We start from the raw sequence: 15,917 nt of genomic DNA on the forward strand, positions 1-15,917 counted from the left end.
GCCATGGTCGCAAACAGAATATAGGCATGCTGCATATCATTATAATCAGTATAAGCTGCTTTTGTGTCCTGTGCACATCGTTTTGCTGGGGTGTCTAAGCACAAGATAAGATAATACGTTTGCCTGTTATTGAAGTAAAAATGCCCCAACTTAGCATCACCACTACAAGTCCAGGCCTTGGGTCCTGGCCATTTACCATGTATTTAACATGTATTACATATGTTAACGTGTATGTTATATTGTGTGATGTGTTTATTTGGTTCCATTAAATCTGCCTAGTAACTGATTGCGTATAAGTGTCTAAACAATATTAGGGGTCTTATTCTAGAACTGTCCTCATGCCACATGATGTCGTAATTGGATATCTGTGCATACTGTAAATTACCTACTTTTGCACTTTAGTTTGTAAGCGTATAAGGTAGTCACAAAAAGGCTCTCAGGATTGTAAGGCATTCACAAAAATGGGATGGGGTTGGTGCATACCCTATCAAAATCATATGTTATTCAGTCCTATCTCTATTTGTGACTGGGTGGGTGTAACTGGGAAACAATTGGATATGTTTGCCCTGAAGTACTGACAGAATTGCAGATCCTGCTGAATGAAAATGTTACGTGTCACTGCTTATCAGAACATAGACCCCTGTGTGTTTTATTTCTTTATGTATAAGTTTGCTTTGTCATTTAATTTTTTGTTTCTGTAGTGGGAAGGGGGTTCTTTGTAAAATTTCCAACTCCAGTTTGTCTAGAAAATGTATTCTTTGTATAAAGGGATTCATGTGTGGACTCAAACCAGAATCTTGCCTAGGGCCATGTAAGGTCTTTATCTGGCTTTGTCTCTACCAGGCCAGCTATTTCTGAGATGCAGCAACTTTCAATACTCTGCAAAGTGCTCAATAAATCTACATGCTCCAAGCAGTCAGGACTCAGTGTGCACTTTATCCAAGGCTGTTTCTATGGCCGGGCGAGCCATGCAGTCATGTAGGGTGTTTGCGTCCAGTGCCTCCGAGGGATTGCTAAGATCTGAGCTGTGGGGAACTGGGGAACACGGAGCACTCAGCCACCGTTTCCTCTCCTGGCCGCACGGTACTTCAGAGTGTATGGGGGAGCAGTGCTAAAATGACATCTCCCAGAATCCATGCGACCAGCCTGCAGTGGCCGGGGATTCTGGAAGACAGGGTACGCCCATTGCTGTGGCTTTTCAGTCTGTCTCAGACACATACATATTGTAGTACACAGAAGTTCGGGGACAACTTGCCAGGGAGTTAAGTGCATGGGAGGGCACATAAAAGCCCTGACAATGAGCAGTACAAGGAAGTGGGCAACTGCAACCAAGAGCACCCAGTTAGGAAGCAGCCTCCTAGCCTTTTAAGTATAAGGCTCCCGAGTGTAAGGGGTATTACTGGGAGGCATAATGTTATAATGGGCATTACTGTGTGTAGCTTATTGTGTAAGGAGCATTACAGTGTGTGGCATATTGTGTAAGGGGCATTATGGTATGGTGCATAATGCGCAAAGGGACATTACAGTGTAGGGCATAATGTGCCAGGGGCATTATGGTGTGGTGCAAAATGTGTAAGAGGCATTACTATAATAGGGAAAAACTACAAATAATGTAAGGGGCATGAATCAGGATTTTTTTTCCCTGGGGTCCAGGGTGCAAAACTGTGGTGTAAGGTAGTCTTTTCCTGTGAGACCATGCCCCTTTCAGTGAGGCCAAACCCCCTTTTATCCAGGGGGGAGGCATTTTTACTGATCGCAATGGGAGCCATATTGTCTAGAAACGGCCCTGACTGTAGGCCAACAAGTATGTTTCTCCTCAAAAAAACTTTCCCCTTCATACAAATTAGCAAAACGTTTTGTTGTTTTTTTAAATCATAAAGATACTCTCAGATGTTAATGCTGAACGCAAAGAAAATCCACATCCAGTATTTAATTTGTCCTTGCTTAAACCTGCATATCTGTTTGTAAAGGATTTTTTCTTAAGTGTTAAAATGTCTTTTTTTTTACAGTGCTTTTTTTTTTTACAAGTAGACTACAGGTCCTAGAGGTCCCTGGATTCACACTTGTAGTTCTTCAAGTGCCCATACGCCCTGGCATTTTTTTAAAGTTATCCATGACAGGTCTTCTATTTAAAAAAAAAACTTTTATTGCATCATACTGACAGTCCAGGGATGTTTGGAAAGAGCGTTATTGTGTTATAGCGTTATCAGGGGATGTTTTTTCCTTCCATTACAAAACCCCTCTGTGCTGTCAGTATCGCTGCAGCATTTCTGCCCGTAGTGTCCTTTGGTTTTTTTGGGGGGATATAACACAAATAAGCAATGACAAATAGGCCCCTAAATGTACAATTTATTTTTTTCAAAAATATTTGTATTAGAGAACTGCACAATACATACAAAAAAAAAAACGAAAAGAAAAAGAAACATCTTCGTCTAACAATATCTAACGTAAAAGTAATGATGTTCATACATGTGAGAATATAAACAATATAAATAGTGAGAGAGTTATACGCAACCGAACCAATCTTATATGGTCTAAAGGAGGATACATTTAGAGGGCTGAAGAGCAATAAATGTACAATTAAATGTACAGGAGCATATACAGTCTAAAGGAGTATACATTTAGAGGGGTGAAGAGCAATAACTGTACAATTTTTAAGACACAGGCTAATAGATGGATTTAAAAACTTTAAAACACATTACAGGGTGGGGGACTTCAATAAAAGTAACCAACTTAATGCTCACCATAAAATCATGGGGCTGTATCTGTCATATAGTAATGCGTTCTCATAGTTGGAATATTCCACACAAAGAGTCGGGCCTCCACCTCTTTTGTTCTCTGACATCTTTTCCATAACTCTCCTCTTTACAGTCCCCTGATCTTTTTAGGAGCTCCACTTAATTTATAGAATGCACAACATTGTTTCATAACTAACAATCAGCAAAATATTTAGGCACCTGTATTCAATATGAAATACAGATGGAGCCACGCTAATCATGGCTCCATCTGTGCCTGGTCATGCCTATTGCCACATCCGGGGTGCACGCATGTCTGTGACGCGCACGTGCCCCATTCACTAGTATGGGAGCGTCTCTGTGCGCTCCCGGCAAAACACTTGTATGCGATGGAGCTGCATCAGATGAGCATAGCATACAAGTACTATGACTACTGTGACTTTGCAGGCTGTATTCCACTGTGTATATATAACATACAAGTACTGTGACTACTGGGTATCCATAACATACAAGTTCTGTGACTTTGCAGGCTATACCTCACTGTGTATCCATAACATACAAGTACTATGACTACAGTGTATCCATAACATACAAGCACTGTGACTTTGCAGGCTGTACTTCACTGTGTATCCATAGCATACAAGTACTGTGACTACTGTGTAGCCATAACATACAAGTACTGTGACTACTATGTATCCATAACATGCAAGTACTGTTACTGTGCAGGCCGTACCCCACTGCATTCACAAAAGTGGTGTGACCCCGCACTGTTATTTTCTAACACAGTTTTAAAAAAAAGTTCAAATGTAAAAAAAGTGAAAAACAGTTGTTATCCTTTTGTGCTGCAGCTCACTGTGTATCCATAACATACAAGTACTAACATACAAGAACTTGGACAACACAGGCCACACCCCACCGAGTATCCATTACATATAAGTACTGTGACTCTGCTGTAAGTGATGATTTTCAAATAAAAATATGGTTCTAGTAAATAAATAATACTACTAAACTGTAGTTTTTGTACAACTTCAGTGTGTTCATCAATATGGATAATGACAATCAGTCGAGAGAAGATCAGGCAAATACTAGCACTAAAGCTGCTGCCACCAGTCATGATACAAATCCTTCAAAGTCATCTACTAAAGCCAATGCACCATCTGTACATGTGGGGAGCAGTAAAAGAAAGGCTGGTGATGAGAGCATAATAGAAATTGAGGATGCTTGTGTCGAAGTGGAACAGGATGAGGGGGATATGTGTGTACTACTACTATCTAACACTGAAGATGAGGATGTTGATGATGGTTGTTTGTGTAGGTCAGCAACCAGTGGCTGCAGTTCTTGCCTGTGATAAAAAAAAGCCATTGTGATGCCTGGGCCAACAAAGGCCAAAAAAGCCACCTCTTGGGTTTGGAATTAGTTTTAACCAAATCCTCTACATAGTTTGTGAAGGCATAGGCTCCATTTGTGAGGCCAAAGTTAGTAGAGATAGGGATGTTAGCCATATAGGCACCTCCTCCATCTTAAGTCATTTGCAGCGAGTTCATGAAATTAATGTTACATTATAATGTAATTAACACCATCATCATAAGTCTACTCATCATTGATCAGAGGAAGTCCTTCCAAACAATTGGTTTGTGGTGGCTCAAACAAACCAAGCACATCAGCCACAAAAGTGTCAGTACTGCCGCTGAAGTGCTTGGTTTGTTAAACTGTACATGTCCTTTTTTTATATCAAACATAAAAGTGGGTGGGAGGGCCCAAGGACAATTCCTTCTTGCACCACTTTAAAAAAAAAAAAAATAGGCTGTAATTTGGGGGGGCATTAAGGATGGTCATTTTTGCCATGATATTTTTATTGGTTATAGCTCTATTTTCATTATGGGCTGCATTTTTGTGGGGGGAGGGGCATTAGTGACTGGGGGGATCACCTCAGAAAATATGGATCATACAGTTGCCTAGCAAAATCAATCATTTTTTGATTCTTATTTTATTATCTTTTTGTCGCTAGACCTTAGCTCACAGACAATACCGACCATATTTTTGCCAGTGCCTACCATAATCAATCAATCAATCAATCAATCAATCAATCAATCAATCTATTTTTTCTATTATTTTATTGTCTTTTTGCTGCTAGACCTCACAGAGAAAAGTTCCTTCACATCATTGTCTTCCCTTGTGGACCATACAATTGCCAATGCTTACCACAATCAATCAATCAATCAATCAATCAATCAATCAATCAATCAATCTTTTTTTTAATTCTTCTTTTATTGTTGACACAATAAATGTAAGTGGGGTGATTCACCTCTGTGAGTTGTCATTTGCGAAATAAGTAAAAAGGAATTGCTCTTTTTAATTGTAAAATTTGTGTTCTGTATGTTGAGTAAATCGATATGGATAACATGGACATATAGTTGCCTACCATAATCAATCAATCTTTTTTTAGTTATTCTTTTATTTTATTTTTGCGGCTAGGCCTCACCTCACTGTTACTTAGCTTACTCAGCAAGCTAGCTCGGTGCAGCCTTTTGGCCTAAACTGGATGAAAACAATATTGTGAGCTGGTTAAATTGAGTGGAAATGATTTGAAATTAGTGTTTTTAGGTAATTTTAAAAAAAACCAAAACCAAAACCAGACAACAAATTAGAGCCAAAACTAAAACCAGCAAAAATGGTCTAGCACACATCTCTAATTAAAATTAAATTAAATACCTATTAATAGAAAGTTAAGTGTTTGTGTAAGGGATCATTTTGTTTCTTACTGTTCACTGGGATGGTTTTTAATCGCAGCCCATGTCCTAGCAGTATCTGGTTGTTAGATCTACAGTAAAAAGACAGTCAATAGGTACAGAGCACTAGTGAACCACCAAAAAGAATGAGTAATAGAAGTTGGGGTTTCCACAGGTGTGGTTTATGTAAAGAACCAGCAAAATAAAGCATTTTAGAGTGAATTAAGTACATTATGATATAAAGGATTTTATCACTTGTACAGTAACTCTTAAAATATAATATATGATTTAAAATGTAAATGTGGTTTAATTTGCATTGGCAAGACAAGCAGAAATGTAAAAACATGTCTTGCCGAACATGTGTATATTATTAAAAAGGGTCTGGAAACCCACACCGTCTTGGCATATTTTAAAAGTAAACATAATCCAGATCCAGGCCAAGCAAAATCCTTCTGGGGCATTGAAAGTATGCACTCATTCTGGCATTCTAAAGATCAAGATGTGAGCCTAGCAAAAGCCGAGATGAAGTGGATTCATAAATTAAAAACCTTAGTCCCAAGAGGAGTAAATATAGAGTTTGAAATTAGATTGGTTTTAATACATTTTTATAATGTTTATCTTCCTTAGCAGTGATCCTTTTATCTTTATTTTATGCATTATATTGTCACAGTATAAAGTATCTCTTGTATGTGCTTCTTAGTAATAATGCTTTTATCTGTGTCCTTTTTTTATGTAACCTGGACTTTTTTTGGACTTTGTGCACTTAAAAATGCTGTGATCCGCTAGTAAATCAACTCCCTTGTGGAAATAGTTCAGTGAAAATAGTTCAGTGGAATGCACATAGCTTCCTGTGAAATGCAATTGTGGATTGGGTAACTTCCGGTTTCCGGTCTTAAATAGCTGGAATGCATAGTGGAAAGCAGAAGCACCATCAGCTTCCTGTTATAGCCACAATGTCATTTCCTGATGACATAGAAGGTGGAAAAAAGTCTCAGCATCACTTCTGGAAAATTCTGCAAAAGGTGGGAAATGTGAACACCGCCTATGGGAGTAATTAATGTACTTTGTAGTAGTGTTCATTTTGTTGATGAAAATTTTGACAAAAAGTTTTTGGCAGCTACATTTTATTTCAGGACTAAACAGGGACAAAAATTAGACTAAAAAGATTCACTGACTAAGGGGTACATTTACTAAGCAGTGATAAGAACGGAGAAGTGAGCCAGTGGAGAAATTTCCCCATCAACCAATCAGCAGCTCTGTATCATTTTATAGTATGCAAATTATAGATGTTACTTCAGTGCTGATTGGTTGCCATGGGTAACTTCTCCACTGGCTCACTTCTCCGCTCTTTTCACTGCTTAGTAAATGTACCCCTAAATCTTAACTAAAACAAAGCAAAAAAAGTGACTAAAATTAAAACGAAAATTAAAATCCTTGTCAAAGGACACTGGAAGTAGAGTTATACATTAAATTGTTCTAGATAATTGCAGACAATAAGTATGACCTGCTGTAAAGGAAATAGGATTGTGTATTGCACTTGTTTGTTCTATCAAATTTAAGGCATTCATTTGTATATGATATATGGGAGCAATACAGTAAATCAGACTCTGCAGGTAACACATTCTCAGCCTACTGAGTTTAGATTACTAGATTTAAAGAGATTAGAGATTTAAAGGTATGCAGACTTCTCAATGGAATTTCAGAGAAATGTTCTTCAGCAAATTCCATTACAGTATCATTGCAAAAGGTATGACTAAAACATTGACTAAAATTAGACTGAAGTGAAGTGAAGATCCACTGAATACATCTTGATGAAAACAAAGCAAAACAAAAAGACTAAAATGTGACTTTAAACCAACTACAATTTTAAATAAGTGACTAAAACTTAAACTGAATAAAAAATCATTGACAAAATTAACACTGCTTTGTAGGTATAAATAGGGATATCAGAACACATGCCACCATGCTTCAGATGAAGGATTGATTAATCTGAAACATGTTAAACATCCGGTGGCTTTGATATCTGTGGGGTGTCCACTCTCCAAATTTGCCCATGGGAACACTCAGTGCTTAAAGTGGTCCTAGAGAGGTGGTGGTACTCACCCCACCCCCCATGCTTGTGCAATAAAGGGATTGCGCGCACCGCAGGCGTAAAAAAGGACATGGTCTCAAAAAGAACGAGACGTGGTCACCCAATAGTATCCCCAATTTAAATTACGTAGAACAATCTTATTAACATTACACCACATAGTAGTGTCCCTTATTCGTGTTATGACACACATCAGTGCCAATTATACACAAAGCCCACAGTAGTAACACCCCAAATACACATAATGCCCACAGCAGTAGTGCCCTTATACAATGCCCTTAGTAGTAGTGCCCCTAATGCAATGCCCACTGTAGTAGTAGTAGTGCCCACAGTTGGAGTACCCCTTATCTAGAGCCCATAGTATTGGTACCCTTTATACAGTGCCCCCAGTAGTAGTACCCCTTATGTCCCCAGGAGTGATGCTCCTTATTACGTGCCCCCTATGCCATTCCATCATTAGTAGTGCCCCCAGTAGTAATGCCCCCATGTAGTATTGCCCCCAGTAGTAATGATCCCATAGTTATGCCCCCTGTAGATATGCCCACTGAAGTTATGCCCCCTGTAGTTATGTTCCTAGTAGATATGCCACCTGTAGTTATGTCCACTGTAGTTATGCCTCCCTGTAGTTATGCCCATAGTAGATATGCCCCCTGTAGTTATGTCCCCAGTATATATGCTCCCTGTAGTTACGCCCCCGGTAGATATGGCCCCTGTAGTTATACCCCCTGTAGTTATGCCCCCAGTAGATATGCCCAGTGTCATTATGCACACAGTAGATATGCCCCCTATAGTTATGTCCCCAGTAGATATGCCCCCTGTTGTTATGTCCCCAGTAGATATGAGCTCCTGCCTCCAGCTGCCGCTGAGGGGAAGAAGCCAGCACCCGCTGGTAACACAATCTCAGCGGGTGCCCGGCATCTCCTTGCGGCTCCGGACATCTCACTGGGTTAGGTGAGCCCGGAGGATGCGGAACTGGTTTTGTCTCCAAATGGAACTGACGGAATGCAGTTTCTTCCCATTACGGCTCACTTTAGCTTCTGGGAATGCTGGTGGAACCTGTACAAAGGACAATCCAGGATGGTATTTGAGGCTAAAGGAAAGAGGGACCCCTTAACCATATCTGTGTGATGAAATGTTTTTGATTAATGTTTTTGATGTGAGTGTGATGTACTTATAAATTGTCTTTCTAATCCTTGAAATGCAGCACTATGGTCCTATTCTCTCTGTATGCCTTTGAGATTACATATCAACATCTGGGGGACTAACCATAAAGGATCTTTAAGAGGTGCATTAGAAGAAAAAAACATAAGCCTGGCGATTTTTGAAGTTAATATCTTCATCAAAAACAAAGTAAGACTCACTGATCAATTTGAAAATACTAGGAGAGACTGTTTCTAGCCCCCTATTGGTTACATAAGCAGCAATTGATTGTGGTTGCGCAGAGTGTTATTTCATCTTTTTTTTTCGTGTCAAAAACACAATCATCAGACATAAACAAATATACATACTGTAGGACTGACAACATAGGGGGTAATTCAGAGTTGATTGCTGCAGCAAATTTGTTAGCAGTTGGGCAAAACCATGGCCCTCATTCCGAGTTGATCGCACCAAGCAACTTTTTGCTGCTGGTGAGATCAACTAATCCCCGCCTATGGGGGAGTGCATTTTAGCATAGCAGGGCTGCAAATGCTTGTGCAGCCCTGCTATGCTAAAAACGTTTCCCGCAAAACAAGACTAGCCCTAGACCTACTTACCCTGTGCGACGAATCCAGCGATGCAGGTCCCGGCTTTGACGTCAGACATCCGCCCTCCGTTCGCCTGGACACGCCTACATTTTTCTTACCACTCCCTGAAAATGGCAGGAAACGGTGAGTATCCACCCCGGAGCACCTCCTGCCTGTCCATCTTCTTGTGATTGCTGCTGCGGTCACATTTGTCGCTGGCGGCGTCGTTGCCCGGCGATGATCATCGCCAGGCAACGACGCATGTGCACAAAGCGTCCACCACACATGCGCATTTCCGACCCATTTGCACCACAGCAAAGAACCGCTGCTTGCGAACGGGTCGGAATAACTCCCCATGTGCACTGCAGGTGTGGCAGATATAACATTTGCAGAGAGAGTTAGATTTGGGTGGGTTATTTTGTTTCTGCGCAGGGTAAATACTGGCTGCTTTATTTTTACACTGCAATTTAGATTTCAGTTTGAACACACCCCACCCAAATCTAACACTCTCTGCACATGTTATATCTGCCCCCCCTGCAGTGCACATGGAGTAAATGTATGAAGCAGTGATAAGAGTGGAGAAGTGAGCCAGTGGAGAAGTTGCCCATGTCAATCAATCAGCATTGAAGTAACATTTATAATTTGCATACTATACAATTGTATGGAGCAGCTGATTGGTTGCCATGGGCAACTTCTCCATTGACTCACTTCTCCACTCTTATCAACGCTTCATACATTTACCCCATGGTTTTGCCCAGCTGCTAACAAATTTGCTGCTGTGATCAACTCTGAATTAGGCCCATAGACATAATAGACTGCAATGAAAACAAAACAATTTCAATTGAATAGACAAGACAACTCTCACCAATCAGTTTTTTATTTGCCGTGTAGATTTCTCATTAGCTCCAGCTCTACCAACTCCTCCAATAATCTAACTCACTGTAGAGTGCTTGTTTTGATATCAAAATAGCGGATTGTTTTGGCTAACTAGCTGAATGCCACCATAAAACTGAGGCATTAAAAAATGACATGGTCTTTAAAGAAACCACTGACTGATTTCTAAACAGAGATTTGGCACATTCTGACCTTCCAGGTATTGATGGTGGTTTTACTTTTGAAACTCAAACGATCCTTCATAATATTCAGTGCTTTTGACGAGTGAACCACCAGAAATAATAATAATAATAATAATAATAATAATAATAATAATAATCATCATCATACTAATAATAATAATACTACCTATTATTATTTTTATTATTATGATGATAATGTTTATTATATTATTTATATAACACTTTTCTCCTAAAAGTACTCAAAGTGCTTTACATTTGCCTTTATGGTGCAATATAATAAACAAGCTTAAAGGGGGGTACACACGGAGAGATTGCTTAGAAGTTAAGCTTGGATCTCTCTGTGTGTACCCCCTGCACGGCCCTGCGCGTCGCTATCGCTGGTGCTAGATTGGACTGCATGCAGGCACAATCTAGCAGGTCGCTCGTTTCATCACTGAGTGAAATGAGCGCCCCCCGCCACCCCCATCACTCAGCACACATCGCACTTTGTGCTGAGCGGAGGAGAAATGTGTGCTGAGCGGTCACTGATAGATCGCTCAGCACACATCTCTCCACGTGTGTACGGGGCTTAGCAGTGGAAATTAGTGAAATGATTGAGTAAATAGTTAAGTCTTGAGTCTATTTTTGAAGCATTCTAGAATCAAGGCTTTTTGAACTGTGCAGGGAAGAGAGTTCCATAGAGTCGGAGCCACAAATCTGAAACCTCCACCCCCAGATGAGGTAATCAAGTGAGACAGTAAATTATCAGAAGCTTTGTCAAGTACCAAGGGCCGTGGAAATGTAGGACTTTGAAAGTGTGTAAGCCAATCTTGAAAATGATTCACCATCTTACAGGTAGCCAGTAAAGGTAGTTGAAAATGAGTGTTATGTGGCTGAAACAGGGCTGGTAGGTTAATGGCCTGTAAGCTTGATTTTGTACCATCTGCCAGTGGTGGAATTATTTTACTTGGAGACCACGGTAGAGGGCATTGCAGTAGTCTAGGCATAATAACACAAATGCATGTATGATTTTAGGCAAATCTTCTGACGGAATTAAGTGCTTGATTCTGGCTGTTTCTCGGATGAAAAAAATGAGGATTTGATTGTGGCTGATTCCTGATGTTTAAGTGATAAGCCACTATCCAGGACAATACCAAGATTCTGCATATGTTCAGTGGGGGTAATTCCAAGTTGATCGCAGCAGGATTTTTGTTAGCAATTGGGCAAAACCATGTGCAGTGCAGGGGAGGCAGATATAACATGTGCAGAGAGAGTTAGATTTGGGTGGGGTGTGTTCAATCTGCAATCTAATTTGCAGTGTAAAAATAAAGCAGCCAGTATTTACCCTGCACAGAAACAATATAACCCACCCAAATCTAACTCTCTCTGCACATGTTATATCTGCCTCCCCTGCAGTGCACATGGTTTTGCCCAATTGCTATCAAAAATCCTGCTGCGATCAACTTGGCATTACCCCCAGTGTTTTGTAATTCTGAAAACCCAAGTCCTGAAAATGTGTAAGCGATTCTTTGGCAGAGTGGAGGAACTTGGAAGGAGTGCAGAAGAGGTGGGAAACTTTAAAAAGTGTAATATTAAAGGCAACAGACCTTTGTATCAAAAGGGTTAGGAAAAATACAAGGAAACAAAAGACAGTGAGGTTTGCAAAAGAAGTAGCAAGTACAGGAAATATGGGGGTAATTCTGAGTTGATCGCAGCAGCAAGTTTGTTAGCAATTGGGCAAAACCATGTGCACTGCAGGGGGGCAGATATAACATTTGCAGAGAGAGTTAGATTTGGGTGGGTTATTTTGTTTCTGTGCAGGGTAAATACTGGCTGCTTAATTTTTACACTGCTATTTAGATTTCAGTTTGAACACACCCCACCCAAATCTAACTCTCTCTGCACATGTTAAATCTGCCTCCCCTGCAGTGCACATGGTTTTGCCCAATTGCTAAAAAAATTCCTGCTGCGATCAACTTGGAATTAATGACAAAGAGATATATCTTGTTAGAGGGAGAATAAGAAGGTAATTAGATGTGCAAAGGAAGAAGCTGAGGAGAAAATGGCACAGTCAGTAGGTAAAGGAGGCAAAACCTTTTTTAAGTATATACGCAAAAGAAGAAAAACATAAGGTGGAATAATAAGACTCAGTGGCAAACGCAGGATTTGCATGGGGGGGTTTCCAGAACTGGGCGGAGCCAATCACGGGGGTGGGGACTTAGGTGACCCAGTATATGCTGGGTCCATAAAACTAGTGTGTCTGTGTGTGTGTGTGTGTGTGTGTGTATGTATATATATATATATATATATATATATATACACATATATCTACACATATATATATATATATATATATACATACACACACACATACATATACACATATACATAGCATATTAAACATGCATACATATATATATATATATGTACACACACATACAGTACACATATATATACACATGTATATATATATCATGTGTGTGTGTGTGTGTGTGTTTATATGTATGTATGTATGTATGTATGTATGTATGTATATACATGTGTATATATGTATGCACATGGATATATATGTACTATAATTAAAATAAAGTAAACTTTTATTGCACTTGCAAGTGCCACCAGGAAGACAGCAGGCTGCAGAGGACGCTAGACAGTCATTAATAATACTCATGCAGCTAAAAAAAAAAAAAAAAAAAATTTTTTTTTTTTTTTTAGTGGAGGGGGGTTTCTGGGTACTCGGAAACCCCCCCTGGGTGCGCCACTGAGACTAAAGACAGAGACTGTGAGTTTTGTTGAGGGAGACAATGTAATAGCAGATCATCTTAATAATTATTTTTGCTCAGTATTCACTACTGAAAGAGAGGGGAAGTGGCCACAGTTAAGTTGCAGGGACATTCAGAAAAATGAAGCACATTTCCAGAACTCTCAAAGCTGAACGTGGATAAATCAATGGGGCCAGATGGGATACATCCAAGGACACTAAAAGAGCTTAAAGGTTGCTGGCAGCACCATTAACAGAATTATTCAACCAGTCACTAGCTACAGGAGTAATTACAGAGGACTGGAAAAAAGCAAACGTAGTCCCACTGCACAAAAGTGGAAGCAAGGAAGAGCAAGCAACTACTGACCAGTGAGCCTTACATCAGTAGTAGGAAAATTTATGGAAACGCTCTTAAAAGAAAGAGTTGGAGATTATCTCAAATCCAACAATTTATAGGATCCCAAACAGTATGGATTCACTGGGATAGATCATGTCAAACAAACCTTATTTACTTTTTTGACTGTGTGACTAAAGTGATCAATAGAGATGGGGCCATAGATATAGTTTATCTAGACTTTAGTAAGGCTTTTGACACTGTCCCACATCACAGACTGCTAAATACACTCGAAGGCATGGTATTTGAGACTAAGATGGTAGAATGGACAAATGGCCTAATTCAGACTGGATCACTGCAGCAGCAGCAATCGCAGTCTGAATGCCTATGTGGAGTGTGCACGCATACCCCGGTAGCCCAGTGAGATTCTAAGAGCATATCTGGGATGCGATCGCCTCTGTCTGATTGAAAGGCAGAGGCAGTCGAGGGGCAGAAGGGGGCATGCCAACAGCATTAGAATGCCGTTGGTGGGGCGTGGTCTGGATTACACAGACATGTCTGGAACATTGGGAGGGCAGGCCATAGCGGCTGCGTGATGTCACATGCAGCCACTGGGACCTGGGACATGGCGGGGAGCTACTTGCCAGGTGCAAAAGTATCACTGCCGTGCAATGCTATTGCACCTGTGCAGGGGGAAGGGCCTGACATGCAGGGCGGACTAGCCCTGTGCTGGGCATCCCCCCACATGTCAGAGTAAATGATTGTAGATGTGCTAAATTTAGCACATCTACGATCAGATCTGAGTTACCCCCAAGATCTTGGTTGCAGGATGGAAAACAGAGAGTTTTAGTAAATGGAGTGCATTCACAAGAGAGAAATGTTACCAGTGGAGTACCCCAGGGATCTGTACTTGGACCAGTGCTTTTTAATATTTTTATTGGTGACATTGCAAATGGCATTAAAGGTAAAGTAAGCCTTTTTTGCAGATGACACAAAGGTATGCAACAGGGTACACACACCAGGATGGGTAAAACAAATGATTGATGATCTAGGTAGACTAGAGGAATGGTCAAGAGCGTGGCAATTACAGTTTAATGCTAAAAAATGCAAAATCATGCACTTTGTTCTCAAAAATTCAAAGGCTAAATATAGTATTAATGGTACTATACTGGAAACTACCGAGGAGGAATGGAATCTAGGAGTCATTATTTCAGGTGACTTAAAGGCAGGTAAGCAATGTAACAAAGCAATGAGGAAGGCAAGTCAGATGCATGGGAATCAGCAGCTGAAAGAAAGAAGTAATAATGCCACTGTATAGGTCATTGGTGTGGCCTCATCTAGAATACTGTGTTTAATTCTGGAGGCCATATCTTCAAAAGGATAGTAACACATTAGAGACTGTACAAAGAAGGGCAACTATAATAGTGCTTGGCCTACATCCCAAAACATACCCAGAAAGACTAAAAAATCTTAATATGTATAGTTTGGAGCAGAGAAGGGAAAGTGGGGACATGATAGAAACTTTCAAATATATCTAGGGTTTTAACAAAGTCCAGGAGGTAAAAATTCTACTAATGAAGAGAAGTATTAGAACATGAGGACATGCACTGAAACTGGAGGGAGGTAGGTTCAGGGGACATTTAAGGAAAAATGACCTCAAAGAAAGGGTAATGGACATATCGACTAGCCTCCCATCAGAGGTGGTATAGGCTAAGGGGAATATTCAATTGAAGTCGAAAGCTGGCGTCTGTCGAAAAGATGGCAGTTTTCGACTTTTTTAGGTCGGAAGGGGTTCCGACCTATTCAATCTAACCCCAAATTATATGCCACACAGTGTCTCCACATTATGCCATAGTATCACCACATTATACCACAGTGTTCTCATATTATGCCACAATGTGTCCCCACATTATATGCCACAATGTCCTTACTTTATATCACACTGTCCCTATATTATGCCACTATCAGTCTTATAGATGTACAAAGTCCCGATCTGAAGCGCAATGTCCTGGCTGGTGGGGGAGTTTGGAGACTCTGGGGTCAGTGCGACTTCAGCTTGTCTGTGCGCAGCTCTCCTTTTCCGTGATTACGGCATGCTGGGTGGACAGAAAGGGGCAAAACGTTTTAATTAGCTTGGCTCTGCTGCTTCCTTAACTCACCCCCTCAAGTCTGGCACCCGGGGCACATGTCCCCTAGCACCCCCCCAGTTGCGGCCCTGTGTAAACTTTCTTTGGCCTGCCAGTGAGAAATTATTTGAACCAGCTAATGACTGTGCCATCCAGTCCAGACATTCTTCAGATGCTCAATTAGAATATCATGGTCCACCTTGTAAAATGTGGGAGAAAGATCCAGAAGGATAAAATTGAACAGTCATCTGTGTCACCATTAGAAGATCATTAAGCAAACATAGCGGGGCTGTTTCAGTGCTATATCCTGGTTCATCCTTTTCTGTTGTCTTTTAAGTTTACGACTTCATTTCTTGAGTTCACT

The sequence above is a fragment of the Pseudophryne corroboree genome, chromosome 1 (genome assembly GCF_028390025.1).
Source record: "Pseudophryne corroboree isolate aPseCor3 chromosome 1, aPseCor3.hap2, whole genome shotgun sequence".
Lineage (NCBI taxonomy): Eukaryota > Metazoa > Chordata > Amphibia > Anura > Myobatrachidae > Pseudophryne > Pseudophryne corroboree.